This window comes from Oncorhynchus mykiss, chromosome 30, assembly GCF_057628025.1.
Source record: "Oncorhynchus mykiss isolate SJ-2025 chromosome 30, ASM5762802v1, whole genome shotgun sequence".
Lineage (NCBI taxonomy): Eukaryota > Metazoa > Chordata > Actinopteri > Salmoniformes > Salmonidae > Oncorhynchus > Oncorhynchus mykiss.
In genome coordinates, this window is record NC_143051.1 from 2,317,376 (window position 1) to 2,331,280 (window position 13,905).

Consider the following 13,905-nt stretch of genomic DNA (forward strand, 5'->3'; position numbering starts at 1 on the left):
GTATGGTTGGTTTTTAAGGGTTAAGGGCGTTCGGTGTTGTATTCGGCGCATGTGACAAATAACATTTCATGTGATTTGATCTTGTGGGCAGTGTGCACATAGCGTGTCTTCTCTTGAGAGCAAGTTCTGCCTACTGCAGCCTTTCTCAATAGCAAGGCTATGCTCACTGAGTCTGTACATAGTCAAATATTTCCTTAAGTTTGGGTCAGTCACAGTGGTCAGGTATTCCGCCACTGTATATTCTCTGTTTAGGGCCAAATAGCATTCCAGTTTGTTCTGTTGTTTTGTTAATTCTTTCCAATGTGTCAAGTACTTACCTTTTTGATTTCTCATGATATGATTGGGTCTAATTGTGTTGCTGTCCTGGGGCACTGTGAGGTATGTTTGTGTTTGTGAACAGAGCCCCAGGACCAGCTTGCTTCGGGGACTCTTCTCCAGGTTCATCTCTCCGTAGGTGATGGCTTTGTTGTGGAAGGTTTGGGAATCGCTTCCTTTTAGGCGGTTGTAGAATTTAACGTCTCTTTCCTGGATTTTGATAATTAGCGGGTTTCGGCCTAATTCTGCTTTGCATACACTATTTGGTTGTCGTGGAAATTTCCTCTATTTACCAAATCATGGGAGCAAACCACAACACAAGTCAGAGTTAGTTATCAAAGTCCATCTTTTAATTATATGAGCTCTATCACAATCCTGTGACTCTCAGGCAATTCAGTGTCTAAACATGAATTCTCTGAGAGCCCCTTCCACATTTCAAATGAGGTCCTTTATAGTAAAGACACACACAGGATAAGACAGCATAGACATAATAAATCGTTCAGCTTTGTCTCCTTACTCAAACCCCAGAACCATAAACCAACCTTCCATATCAACAGGCATATATCAAATTGTAATTTAGATACAACCAACTCTAAATACAACCAATCCTATCTTGACAAGATCACAGAGACACACTGACTGGCACACAGACATTGTGGAGTCAAGAGATATGTTTACACATGATGATACTTTGACCTCTCCCATCTCTGCGGCCCCTGCAACTTAGTCTTGACATAGAACAGATACTGCAAACCCTGCCACAGTATTATACAAAAATAACATTCTTGATGAGAAGTAATTTACACACATTTGATGAATATAAAACATCTTACATATGTTAGAAACAAATTCTGATTATTCCACAACATGGTGTTTTACACAGAGGATATTTTTTGTAGAATTCTGCGTGCAGTCTCAGTTTGTTGTTTGTCCCATTTTGTGAATTCTGGTCGGTGAACAAACACCAGGGCAAAAACCATAAAGGGCAAAGAGTTCTATAATCTGTTTGGAATAGGGGGCAGCATTTTCACGTTCGGATGAAAAGCATGCCCAGAGTAAACTTCTTGCTACTCAGGCCCAGAAGCTAATATATGCATAATAGTAGTAGTAGTATTGGATAGCAAACACTCTGAAGTTTCTAAAACTATTTGAATGATGTCTGTGAGTATAACAGAACTCATATGGCAGGCGAAAACCTGAGAAAAATCCAACCAGGAAGTGGGAAATCTGAGGCTTGTAGTTTTTCAACTCATTGCATATCGAATATACAGTGTTTATGGGGTCATATTGCACTTCCTAAGGCTTCCACTAGAGGTCAACAGTCTTTAGAATGTTGTTTGAGGCTTCTACTGTGAAATGGGGGTGAATGAGAGCTGATTCAACCAGAGGTCTGGCAGAATGCCATGAGCAGATCACGCGCGCGCCCGTGAGAGCGACCGGCGTTCCATTGCATTTCTAAAGACAAAGGAATTCTCCGGTTGGAACGTTATTGAAGATTTAAAAACACCCTAAAGATTGACACTATACATCGTTTGACATGTTTCTACGAACTGTAATATAACTTTTTGAACTTTTCGTCTGAACTTTCGCCTGGACTTGCCCGCTCCTCGTGAGTTTGGATTTGTTTACTAAAAGCACTAACAAAAGGAGGTGTTAGGACATAAATCAATCAATCAATCAATCAATCAAATTTATTTTATATAGCCCTTCGTACATCAGCTGATATCTCAAAGTGCTGTACAGAAACCCAGCCTAAAACCCCAAACAGCAAGCAATGCAGGTGAAGAAGCACGATGGACTTTATTAAATGAATTGATGGACTTTATTGAGCAAAGAGAATCAAACATTTATTGTGGAACTGGGATTCCTGGGAGTGCCTTCTGATGAAGATCATCAAAGGTAAGTGAATATTTATAAGGCTATTATAACACTATTTCTGACTTTTACTGTCTCCACAACATGGCGGGTATCTGCATGGCTTGCTTTTGTGTCTGAGCACCTTACTCAGATTATTGCATGGTTTGCTTTTTCCGTAAAGCTTTTTTGAAATCTGACACAGTGGTTGCATTAAGGAGAAGTATATCTTTAATTCCATGCATAACACTTGTATTACATTGCATTAAGGAGAAGTATATCTATAATTCTGTGCATAATACTTCTATCTTTTATTAAAGTTTATTATGATTATTTCTGTAAATTGATGTGGCTCTCTGAAAATTCGCCGGATGTTTTCGAGGCACAACATTACTGACCATAAAGCGTCAATGTAAACTGAGATTTTAGGATATAAATATGAACTTTATTGAACAAAACATACATGTATTGTGTAACATGAAGTCCTACGAGTGCCATCTGTTGAAGATCATCAAAGGTTAGTGATTAATTTGATCTCTATTTCTGCTTTTTGTGACTCCTCTCTTTGGCTGGAAAATGGCTGTATGTGTTTTTGTGACTACTCTCTGACCTAACATACCTACCTATATGGTGTGCTTTCACTGTGAAGCCTTTTTGAAATCAAACACGATGGGTAGATTTAACAAGAAGTTTTAAGCGTTAATTTGGTGTTTTGCACTTGTGAATGTATGAAAGTTGAAAAAAAAAACAATAATTTTTTTATTTCTCGCTCTGCCTTTTCAGTGGATGTTGTCGAGCCCTAACATGTTAATATCTGATTCAAGTAATTTTAGCCAGATCCTAAATGGTATGTTGAATTTTATGTTCCTTTTGGTGGCATAGAATGCTCTTCTTGCCTTGTCTCTCAGCTCGTTCACAGCTTTGTGGAAGTTACCTGTGGAGTTGAAGTTTAGGCCGAGGTATGTATGTATTTTTTTTCTGCTCTAGGGCAACGGTGTCTAGATGGAATTTGTATTTGTGGTCCTGGCAATTTGACCTTTTTTTGGAACACCATTATTTTGGTCTTATTGAGATTTACTGTCAGTGCCCAGGTCTGGCAGAATCTGTGCAGAAGATCTATGTGCTGCTGTCGGCCCTCCTTGGTTGGTGACGGAAGCACGAGACCAAACAGTAGACATTTGACTTCAGATCAGGGTGAGGCTGGTTCTGCAGACTGTTCTAGTGCACTCGCTAATTTGTTGATATATTGAAGAGAGCTTAAGCTGCATCCATGTCCCACGGCCCTGTGGAAATAAATGTCCGACAAAGACATATCTGATATCGGCAGATATCATTCTTGATAATCTAACTGCACTGTCAATTTACAGTAGATATTACAGTGAAAGAATACCATGCTATTGTTTGAGGAGAGTTTTGAACCTGAAAAGTTATTAATTAACAAATTGGACACATTTAGGCAGTCTTGATACCAATATTAAAACAGAAAGGCAATGGTTCATTGGATCAGTCTAAAACTTTGTACATACACTGCTGTCATCTAGTGGCCAAAAATCGAAATTGCACCTGGGCTGGAATAATACATTATGACCTTTCTCTTGCATTTCATATGTATGAATATATATATATATGACGGTACAAAAAAATACAAAAAATATAGTTTTTTTTCTTTGTATTATATTTTACCATTGTGTTATATTGCCCTACATTCCTTTCACAAACTTCAAGTGTCTCCTTTCAAATGGTACTAAGAATATGCATATCCTTATATATATGCATAGCTTCAGGGCCTCAGCTACAGGCAGTTAGATTTGGGTATGTTATTTTAGGGTCTGATCTGATGGGGCCTATATGGGGTGTGGGCGGGGGGGTCCTGCAGGTCTTGGAGAGTGTCTCGCTGGTCTGGGCAGGGTGTCTGTTGAACTGTTGATCCTGTGTGAGGTGTTGGGGCTGCGGTTGAGGGTGAGGGTGATGTACTTTAGGGTTCGGGCGAAGGTGGGCACTGCTGCCTTGTATAGTTGGACCTGGTTGTGAAGGCTGCTCAAGTCCAGGGTGGAGTGGAGGGTAAACAGGTACACATTTGGTTTTGAGGCACATTCATGGGAAAGACTTGCGCTTACCAAGGCTGAAGTCTTTTCATGGTAGCAGGGTGGAGATTACCACTTTTGTGTTGGGGAAAGTAGAAGAAGCTCTTTCAATCACATCCTTGATGGCTGTGGCCAAGCTTTCCTGCTCTGTTCTCAGGTCGTTTGTGTGTGTGGTTTTATGTGGCTGGCTGATCCTAGTCAAAACTTGTAGACTTGTTTATGCGTTTTGTTGCAAGTGTTACTTTGCCAACTGCCAACTTTACGTTTTTTAATTTTAATTACCTATTTATATTTTTTTTAAATCCCTCGCTCAACTTTTTTCATTCAACTTTTTCCCCCAGACGCTTTCTCTGGACGTGGTTCATCAGGACCTCCACCAGCCGAAGCTAAGTAGTAACATTAACATGATGCTTTATCTGGACGTGGTTCGTCAGGACCTCCACCAGCCGAAGCTAAGTAGTAACATTAACATGATGCTTTATCTGGACGTGGTTCATCAGGACCTCCAACAGCCGAAGCTAAGTAGTAACATTAACATGATGCTTTATCTGGACATGGTTCATCAGGACCTCCAACAGCCGAAGCTAAGTAGTAACATTAACATGATGCTTTATCTGGACATGGTTCATCAGGACCTCCACCAGCCGAAGCTAAGTAGTAACATTAACATGATGCTTTATCTGGACATGGTTCATCAGGACCTCCACCAGCCGAAGCTAAGTAGTAACATTAACATGATGCTTTATCTGGACATGGTTCATCAGGACCTCCACCAGCCGAAGCTAAGTAGTAACATTAACATGATGCTTTATCTGGACGTGGTTCATCAGGACCTCCACCAGCCGGAGCTAAGTAGTAACATTAACATGATGCTTTATCTGGACGTGGTTCATCAGGACCTCCACCAGCCGAAGCTAAGTAGTAACATTAACATGATGCTTTATCTGGACGTGGTTCATCAGGACCTCCACCAGCCGAAGCTAAGTAGTAACATTAACATAATGCCTTCTAATCGCTGTACTCATAATATACAGGAGAACGATTGCCTTACGGCGAGGATAGCTGTGCTGCAAGCCCAGGTTCAGACACAATCGTTAGGCAAGGGTAATTTCAGTGTAGGAAAGGAGGAAACAGCATCTGTGCCACCAGAAAGTACAGATAGTAGTATAAACATTGGTATAAATCCCCTCGCAAGGTCCCCGCAGCCAGACAACTTTCTCATGACTTCTAGAGAGAAATGCTGTAGGAATGCTCAACCGGTGTCGCTCATAGGGTGCAGGCCAGGCAGCAGGCTGTTAGCCAGCCTGCCAGCTTAGTGGAGTCTGCCACTAGCACAGTCAGTGTCGTAAGCTCAGCTATCCCCATTGAGACTGTGTCTGTACCTCGACCTAGGTCGGGCAAAACTAAACATGGCGGAGTTCGCTTTAGCAATCTCACTGGATTAAAGACCTCCATTCATGTCATTATTGAAAGAGATTGTGATATCTCAAAATCAAATCAAATTTTATTTGTCACATACACATGGTTAGCAGATGTTAATGCGAGTGTAGCGAAATGCTTGTGCTTCTAGTTCCGACAATGCAGTAATAACAAGTAATCTGACTAACAATTCCAAAACTACTGTCTTGTACACAGTGTAAGGGGATAAAGAATATATACATAAGGATATATGAATGAGTGATGGTACAGAGCAGCATAGGCAAGATACAGTAGATGGTATCGAGTACAGTATGTACAAATGAGATGAGTATGTAAACAAAGTGGCATAGTATAGTATAAAGTGGCTAGTGATACATGTATTACATAAGGATACCGTCGATGATATAGAGTACAGTATATACGTATGCATATGAGATGAATAATGTAGGGTAAGTAACATTTATATAAGGTAGCATTGTTTAAAACCTGTTAAGGATATGGCAGACATACGCCCCCTTTGGAGAGATTGGGTACCCCTAGTAAACTGGAAAAAAAATCTGTCAAAAATTGCTAATATATGCAAATAAAAATTATTATTGGATAGAAAACACTCTAAAGATTCTAAAACCGTTGGAATTATGTCTGTAAGTATAGCAGAACTCACAGGGCAGGCATTCTTCCAAACTAGTTTTTGTGGCCATGAAAGTTGGAGCAACTTTGACGTCATGGCCCCCACCCTTCCCAACCAGCTATGATTCTGGGGACACTTTCTATCTCTTCCGCTAGATCTCCTCTTTCATTAGAGCTTCAAATCCCGCGAGAATTGACCCTATGGGAGTGAAATTAGTGCGTGCCACGAGAGAATAGGCTGTGCGTATGGGCGCGAATTGGTCCCAGCCATTCCTTTGTTTCCAGCACTCAAGAGAAGGGCAGACGATGGCCGATTGAATTGAAGTTTGTTTTGCATGTCTAAAACATCATAAAGCTTGCTTCTGCACTTAGTTTGACCTGTTTAGTCGACATATAATGTGTAATTTTGAAGTTTTGATGCGCAACTTATCCGGACCAGAGGACGTTTTGGGTGCATTTCAGCTGATGTTATTAGCAGTAGCTAATACAAAGACGCAAGACTTGAAACCAAACGATGTATTGGGTAAGTATGAAGCCTTCCAGAACATTCTGAACGAAGACCATCGAAGGGAATATTTATGCTTAAATCTGTGTTTCTGTTGACTCCAACATTACGTGGAAATGTAGCTTGGAACTGAGCGCTGTCTCAGCATATGGAATAGTGTGCGATTTCTGTAACGTTAAAAATAAATCTAACACAGCGGTTGCATAAAGAAGCAGTGTATCTTTCTAACTATATGTAGAACATGTATATTTAGTCAAAGTTTATGATGTCTATTTACGTTATCTTGCCGCGCTACATAGATTTCCTGCGGGCATTTTTGAGTAATTTCTGAAGGTGAACTCACTGTAAATGGACATTTATGGATATAAATGGCATATTATTGAAAAAAAAAAAGATGTACTGTGTAATATGTCATATTACTGTCATCTGATGAAGATTTTCAAAAGGTTAGTGAGCGATTTATTTTTTAATCCTGCGTTTGTTGATTGCATGTTTTGGCTATTGAAATGAGCTGTGTCTGGTGGTGGTTTTACATATATATGTGGTATGTTTTCGCCGTAAAACATTTTAGAAATCTGACTTGCTGGCTAGATGAACAAGATGTTTATCTTTCATTTGAGCTATTGGACTTGTTAATGTGTGGAGGTTAAATATTTTTAAGAATATTTTTGCGTTCCATGCGCCACCGTTTCAGCTGAACGTGGGAGGGTTGATTCCCAATTGGGAACCAGTATCGTAGACAGGTTAAAGTGGCTAGTGATATATTTACATCATTTCCCATCAATTCCCATTATTAAAGTGGCTGGAGTTGAGTCAGTGTCAGTGTGTTGGCAGCAGCCACTCAGTGTTAGTGGTGGCTGTTTAACAGTCTGATGGCCTTGAGATAGAAGCTGTTTTTCAGTCTCTCGGTCCCAGCTTTGATGCACCTGTACTGACCTCGCCTTCTGGATGATAGCGGGGTGAACAGGCAGTGGCTCGGGTGGTTGATGTCCTTGATGATCTTTATGGCCTTCCTGTGACATCGGGTGGTGTAGGTGTCCTGGAGTGCAGGTAGTTTGCCCCCGGTGATGCGTTGTGCAGACCTCACTACCCTCTGGAGAGCCTTACGGTTGAGGGCGGTGCAGTTGCCATACCAGGCGGTGATACAGCCCGCCAGGATGCTCTCGATTGTGCATCTGTAGAAGTTTGTGAGTGCTTTTGGTGACAAGCCGAATTTCTTCAGCCTCCTGAGGTTGAAGAGGCGCTGCTGCGCCTTCTTCATGATGCTGTCTGTGTGAGTGGACCAATTCAGTTTGTCTGTGATGTGTATGCCGAGGAACTTAAAACTTGCTACCCTCTCCACTACTGTTCCATCGATGTGGATAGGGGGGTGTTCCCTCTGCTGTTTCCTGAAGTCCACAATCATCTCCTTAGTTTTGTTGACGTTGAGTGTGAGGTTATTTTCCTGACACCACACTCCGAGGGCCCTCACCTCCTCCCTGTAGGCCGTCTCATCGTTGTTGGTAATCAAGCCTACCACTGTTGTGTCGTCCGCAAACTTGATGATTGAGTTGGAGGCGTGCGTGGCCACGCAGTCGTGGGTGAACAGGGAGTACAGGAGAGGGCTCAGAACGCACCCTTGTGGGGCCCCAGTGTTGAGGATCAGCGGGGAGGAGATGTTGTTGCCTACCCTCACCACCTGGGGGCGGCCCGTCAGGAAGTCCAGTACCCAGTTGCACAGGGCGGGGTCGAGACCCAGGGTCTCGAGCTTGATGACGAGCTTGGAGGGTACTATGGTGTTGAATGCCGAGCTGTAGTCGATGAACAGCATTCTCACATAGGTATTCCTCTTGTCCAGATGGGTTAGGGCAGTGTGCAGTGTGGTTGAGATTGCATCGTCTGTGGACCTATTTGGGCGGTAAGCAAATTGGAGTGGGTCTAGGGTGTCAGGTAGGGTGGAGGTGATATGGTCCTTGACTAGTCTCTCAAAGCACTTCATGATGACGGATGTGAGTGCTACGGGGCGGTAGTCGTTTAGCTCAGTTACCTTAGCTTTCTTGGGAACAGGAACAATGGTGGCCCTCTTGAAGCATGTGGGAACAGCAGACTGGTATAGGGATTGATTGAATATGTCCGTAAACACACCGGCCAGCTGGTCTGCGCATGCTCTGAGGGCGCGGCTGGGGATGCCGTCTGGGCCTGCAGCCTTGCGAGGGTTAACACGTTTAAATGTCTTACTCACCTCGGCTGCAGTGAAGGAGAGACCGCATGTTTTCGTTGCAGGCCGTGTCAGTGGCACTGTATTGTCCTCAAAGCGGGCAAAAAAGTGATTTAGTCTGCCTGGGAGCAAGACATCCTGGTCCGTGACTGGGCTGGATTTCTTCCTGTAGTCCGTGATTGACTGTAGACCCTGCCACATGCCTCTTGTGTCTGAGCCGTTGAATTGAGATTCTACTTTGTCTCTGTACTGGCGCTTAGCTTGTTTGATAGCCTTGCGGAGGGAATAGCTGCACTGTTTGTATTCGGTCATGTTACCAGACACCTTGCCCTGATTAAAAGCAGTGGTTCGCGCTTTCAGTTTCACACGAATGCTGCCATCAATCCACGGTTTCTGGTTAGGGAATGTTTTAATCGTTGCTATGGGAACGACATCTTCAACGCACGTTCTAATGAACTCACACACCGAATCAGCGTATTCGTCAATGTTGTTGTCTGACGCAATACGAAACATGTCCCAGTCCACGTGATGGAAGCAGTCTTGGAGTGTGGAGTCAGCTTGGTCGGACCAGCGTTGGACAGACCTCAGCGTGGGAGCCTCTTGTTTTAGTTTCTGTCTGTAGGCAGGGATCAACAAAATGGAGTCGTGGTCAGCTTTTCCGAAAGGGGGGCGGGGCAGGGCCTTATATGCGTCGCGGAAGTTAGAGTAACAATGATCCAAGGTCTTTCCTCCCCTGGTTGCGCAATCGATATGCTGATAAAACGTTTCTGATGTGTTGGTGGCACTGTGTCATGCCGTGGTCATGTGTGTTTTCTGAATTCCACAGGAAAGAGAAGGAGTGAGTTAGACCCAGCTTGTTCCAGGGTTGGAATGATTGATATCAGGAGTGCACACCACACACACTCACTGAAACACACACTCACACTCATGCACACGCACACGCACACGGTCAAGTCTTATAATAATATACGTTCACAGCACATCAGTTGTGGGTCTAAACGAGATGTGTTTTATACCCCCTCTGTAAAGTCTCAGAGGCCCATTTGGTTAGATTGCTTACGACACGTCATACAGCAGACGCTAGAATGTTCTACGTTGAAATACAGGTCGACATCCGGATGCATTGAGATGAGAGATAACAGTAAAGTTCATGTATTGCTCATATGAGGTCTGGCTATCGATGAGTGTAATCAATTTCCCTCCGTCGTAACACATACAGTGGACCACTGGCTCTGACAGGGTCATTGTTATCCAACAGTAATTTGTGACCTGTCAGTGAGAGAACAACCCCCCCACCCCAAAAAAACAGACAAATCATTGCTTTCTTGTTATAACATAGAACAGCCATGTTTCTTTTCCTTCAACCAGCAAGTATTCCCTTTTATGGTGTTGGGTTCAGCACAGCCAGCATAGCTCCATATGAACTCAACTCTACTCAGTCTCACACACACACACACACACACACACACACACACACACACACACACACACACACACACACACACACACACACACACACACACACACACACACACACACACACACACACACACACACACACACACACACACACACACACACACACACACACACACAATCTCTCTCTGGCCTTTCCAGATCATTTCAAACCTACAAGACACGTACAGGTTGCATAAACATGGAAACATGATACAGGCTGTAACTATGTAGCTGAATAGCGATATATTACATCACTGAAAAACATGACTGACGACATGTCTATTTAAGATAGAGCAAGTAGCATGTTAGGGGCTAGTGGATGCTGACACAAAAAATAACGAGAATGTGACAGTGAGAATGTTTAAACTACCAGCTGTTACAAACTACCTAATGGTTACCAGCCTCTACAAACTACCTGATGGTTACCAGCCTCTACAAACTACCTGATGGTTACCAGCCTCTACAAACTACCTGATGGTTACCAGCTGTTACAAACTACCTGATGGTTACCAGCTGTTACAAACTACCTGATGGTTACCAGCCTCTACAAACTACCTGATGGTTACCAGCCTCTACAAACTACCTGATGGTTACCAGTTGTTACAAAATACCTGATGGTTACCAGCCTCTACAAACTACCTGATGGTGACCAGCTGTTACAAACTACCTGATGGTTGCCAGGCTCTACAAACTACCTGATGGTTACCAGCCTCTACAAACTACCTGATGGTTACCAGCTGTTACAAACTACCAGATGGTTACCAGCCTCTACAAACTACCTGATGGTTATCAGCCTCTACAAACTACCTGATGGTTACCAGCTGTTACAAACTACCTGATGGTTACCAGCTGTTACAAACTACCTGGTGGTTACCAGCTGTTACAAACTACCTGATGGTTACCAGCTGTTACAAACTACCTGATGGTTGCCAGGCTCTACAAACTACCTGATGGTTACCAGCCTCTACAAACTACCTGATGGTTACCAGCTGTTACAAACTACCTGATGGTTACCAGCTGTTACAAACTACCTGATGGTTACCAGCCTCTACAAACTACCTGATGGTTACCATCCTCTACAAACTCCCTGATGGTTACCAGGCTCTACAAACTACCTGATGGTTACCAGCCTCTACAAACTACCTGATGGTTACCAGCCTCTACAAACTACCTGATGGTTACCAGTTGTTACAAACTACCTGATGGTTACCAGCCTCTACAAACTACCTGATGGTTACCAGCCTCTACAAACTACCTGATGGTTACCAGGCTCTACAAACTACCTGATGGTTACCAGTTGTTACAAACTACCTGATGGTTACCAGCCTCTACAAACTACCTGATGGTCACCAGCCTCTACAAACTACCTGATAGTTGCCAGCCTCTACAAACTACCTGATGGTTACCCGCTGTTACAAACTACCTGATGGTTACCAGCTGTTACAAACTACCTGATGGTTACCAGCCTCTACAAACTACCTGATGGTTACCAGCTGTTACAAACTACCTGATGGTTACCAGCTGTTACAAACTACCTGATGTTTACCAGCCTCTACAAACTACCTGATGGTTACCAGCTGTTACAAACTACCTGATGGTTACCAGCCTCTACAAACTACCTGATGGTTACCAGCCTCTACAAACTACCTGATGGTTACCAGCCTCTACAAACTACCTGATGGTTACCAGCTGTTACAAACTACCTGATGGTTACCAGCCTCTACAAACTACCTGATGGTTACCAGCCTCTACAAACTACCTGATGGTTACCAGCCTCTACAAACTCCCTGATGGTTACCAGGCTCTACAAACTACCTGATGGTTACCAGCCTCTACAAACTACCTGATGGTTACTAGCCTCTACAAACTACCTGATGGTTACCAGTTGTTACAAACTACCTGATGGTTACCAGCCTCTACAAACTACCTGATGGTTACCAGCCTCTACAAACTACCTGATGGTTACCAGCCTCTACAAACTACCTGATGGTTACCAGTTGTTACAAACTACCTGATGGTTACCAGGCTCTACAAACTACCTGATGGTTACCAGCTGTAACAAACTACCTGATGTTTACCAGCCTCTACAAACTACCTGATGGTTACCAGCCTCTACAAACTACCTGATGGTTACCAGCTGTTACAAACTACCTGATGGTTACCAGCTGTTACAATCTACCTGATGGTTACCAGCTGTTACAAACTACCTGATGGTTACCAGCCTCTACAAACTACCTGATGGTTACCAGCCTCTACAAACTACCTGATGGTTACCAGCCTCTACAAACTACCTGATGGTTACCAGCTGTTACAAACTACCTGATGGTTACCAGCCTCTACAAACTACCTGATGGTTACCAGCCTCTACAAACTACCTGATGGTTACCAGCCTCTACAAACTACCTGATGGTTACCAGCCTCTACAAACTCCCTGATGGTTACCAGGCTCTACAAACTACCTGATGGTTACCAGCCTCTACAAACTACCTGATGGTTACCAGCCTCTACAAACTACCTGATGGTTACCAGTTGTTACAAACTACCTGATGGTTCCCAGCCTCTACAAACTACCTGATGGTTACCAGCCTCTACAAACTACCTGATGGTTACCAGCCTCTACAAACTACCTGATGGTTACCAGTTGTTACAAACTACCTGATGGTTACCAGGCTCTACAAACTACCTGATGGTTACCAGCCTCTACAAACTACCTGATGGTTACCAGCCTCTACAAACTACCTGATGGTTACCAGCTGTTACAAACTACCAGCTGGTTACCAGCCTCTACAAACTACCTGATGGTCACCAGCCTCTACAAACTACCTGATGTTTACCAGCCTCTACAAACTACCTGATGGTTACCAGCTGTTACAAGCATTGTATTAATACTAACTCCCACACAGACCAGTGTCGTCTCAGAGTAGGAGAGCTCATCTAGGATCAGTTTCCCCCTTGTCCATGTAATCTTATTCATTATGAGATTTAAAAGGGAAAACAGAACTTAGATCCTAGACTCTGAGACACTCGATACATACGGCTACTAGTAGAAATGTGTTTCTAACACCTCTACACAACATAGCCACAGAACACACACACAGAACAACCCGTGAAATCACACACACACACACACACACACACACACACACACACACCTCAAACACCTCAAACACCTCTACGCAGCATATCCACAGAACACACACACAGACAAACCTGTGAAATCAAGTAGTAGGCAGTGCAGTAGCAATATGGGCCAGATCTAATCAGAATAATTATGTTTCCCCTTCGTCAGCTCAGAGCGAGATACATTAAGTCCATCTGTAATGAGCAGACGCGCACGCACACACACACACACACACACACACACACACACACACACACACACACACACACACCATAGGAGCCACAGCGAGACACAGAACTGAAATATTACAGATAAGAGGAAG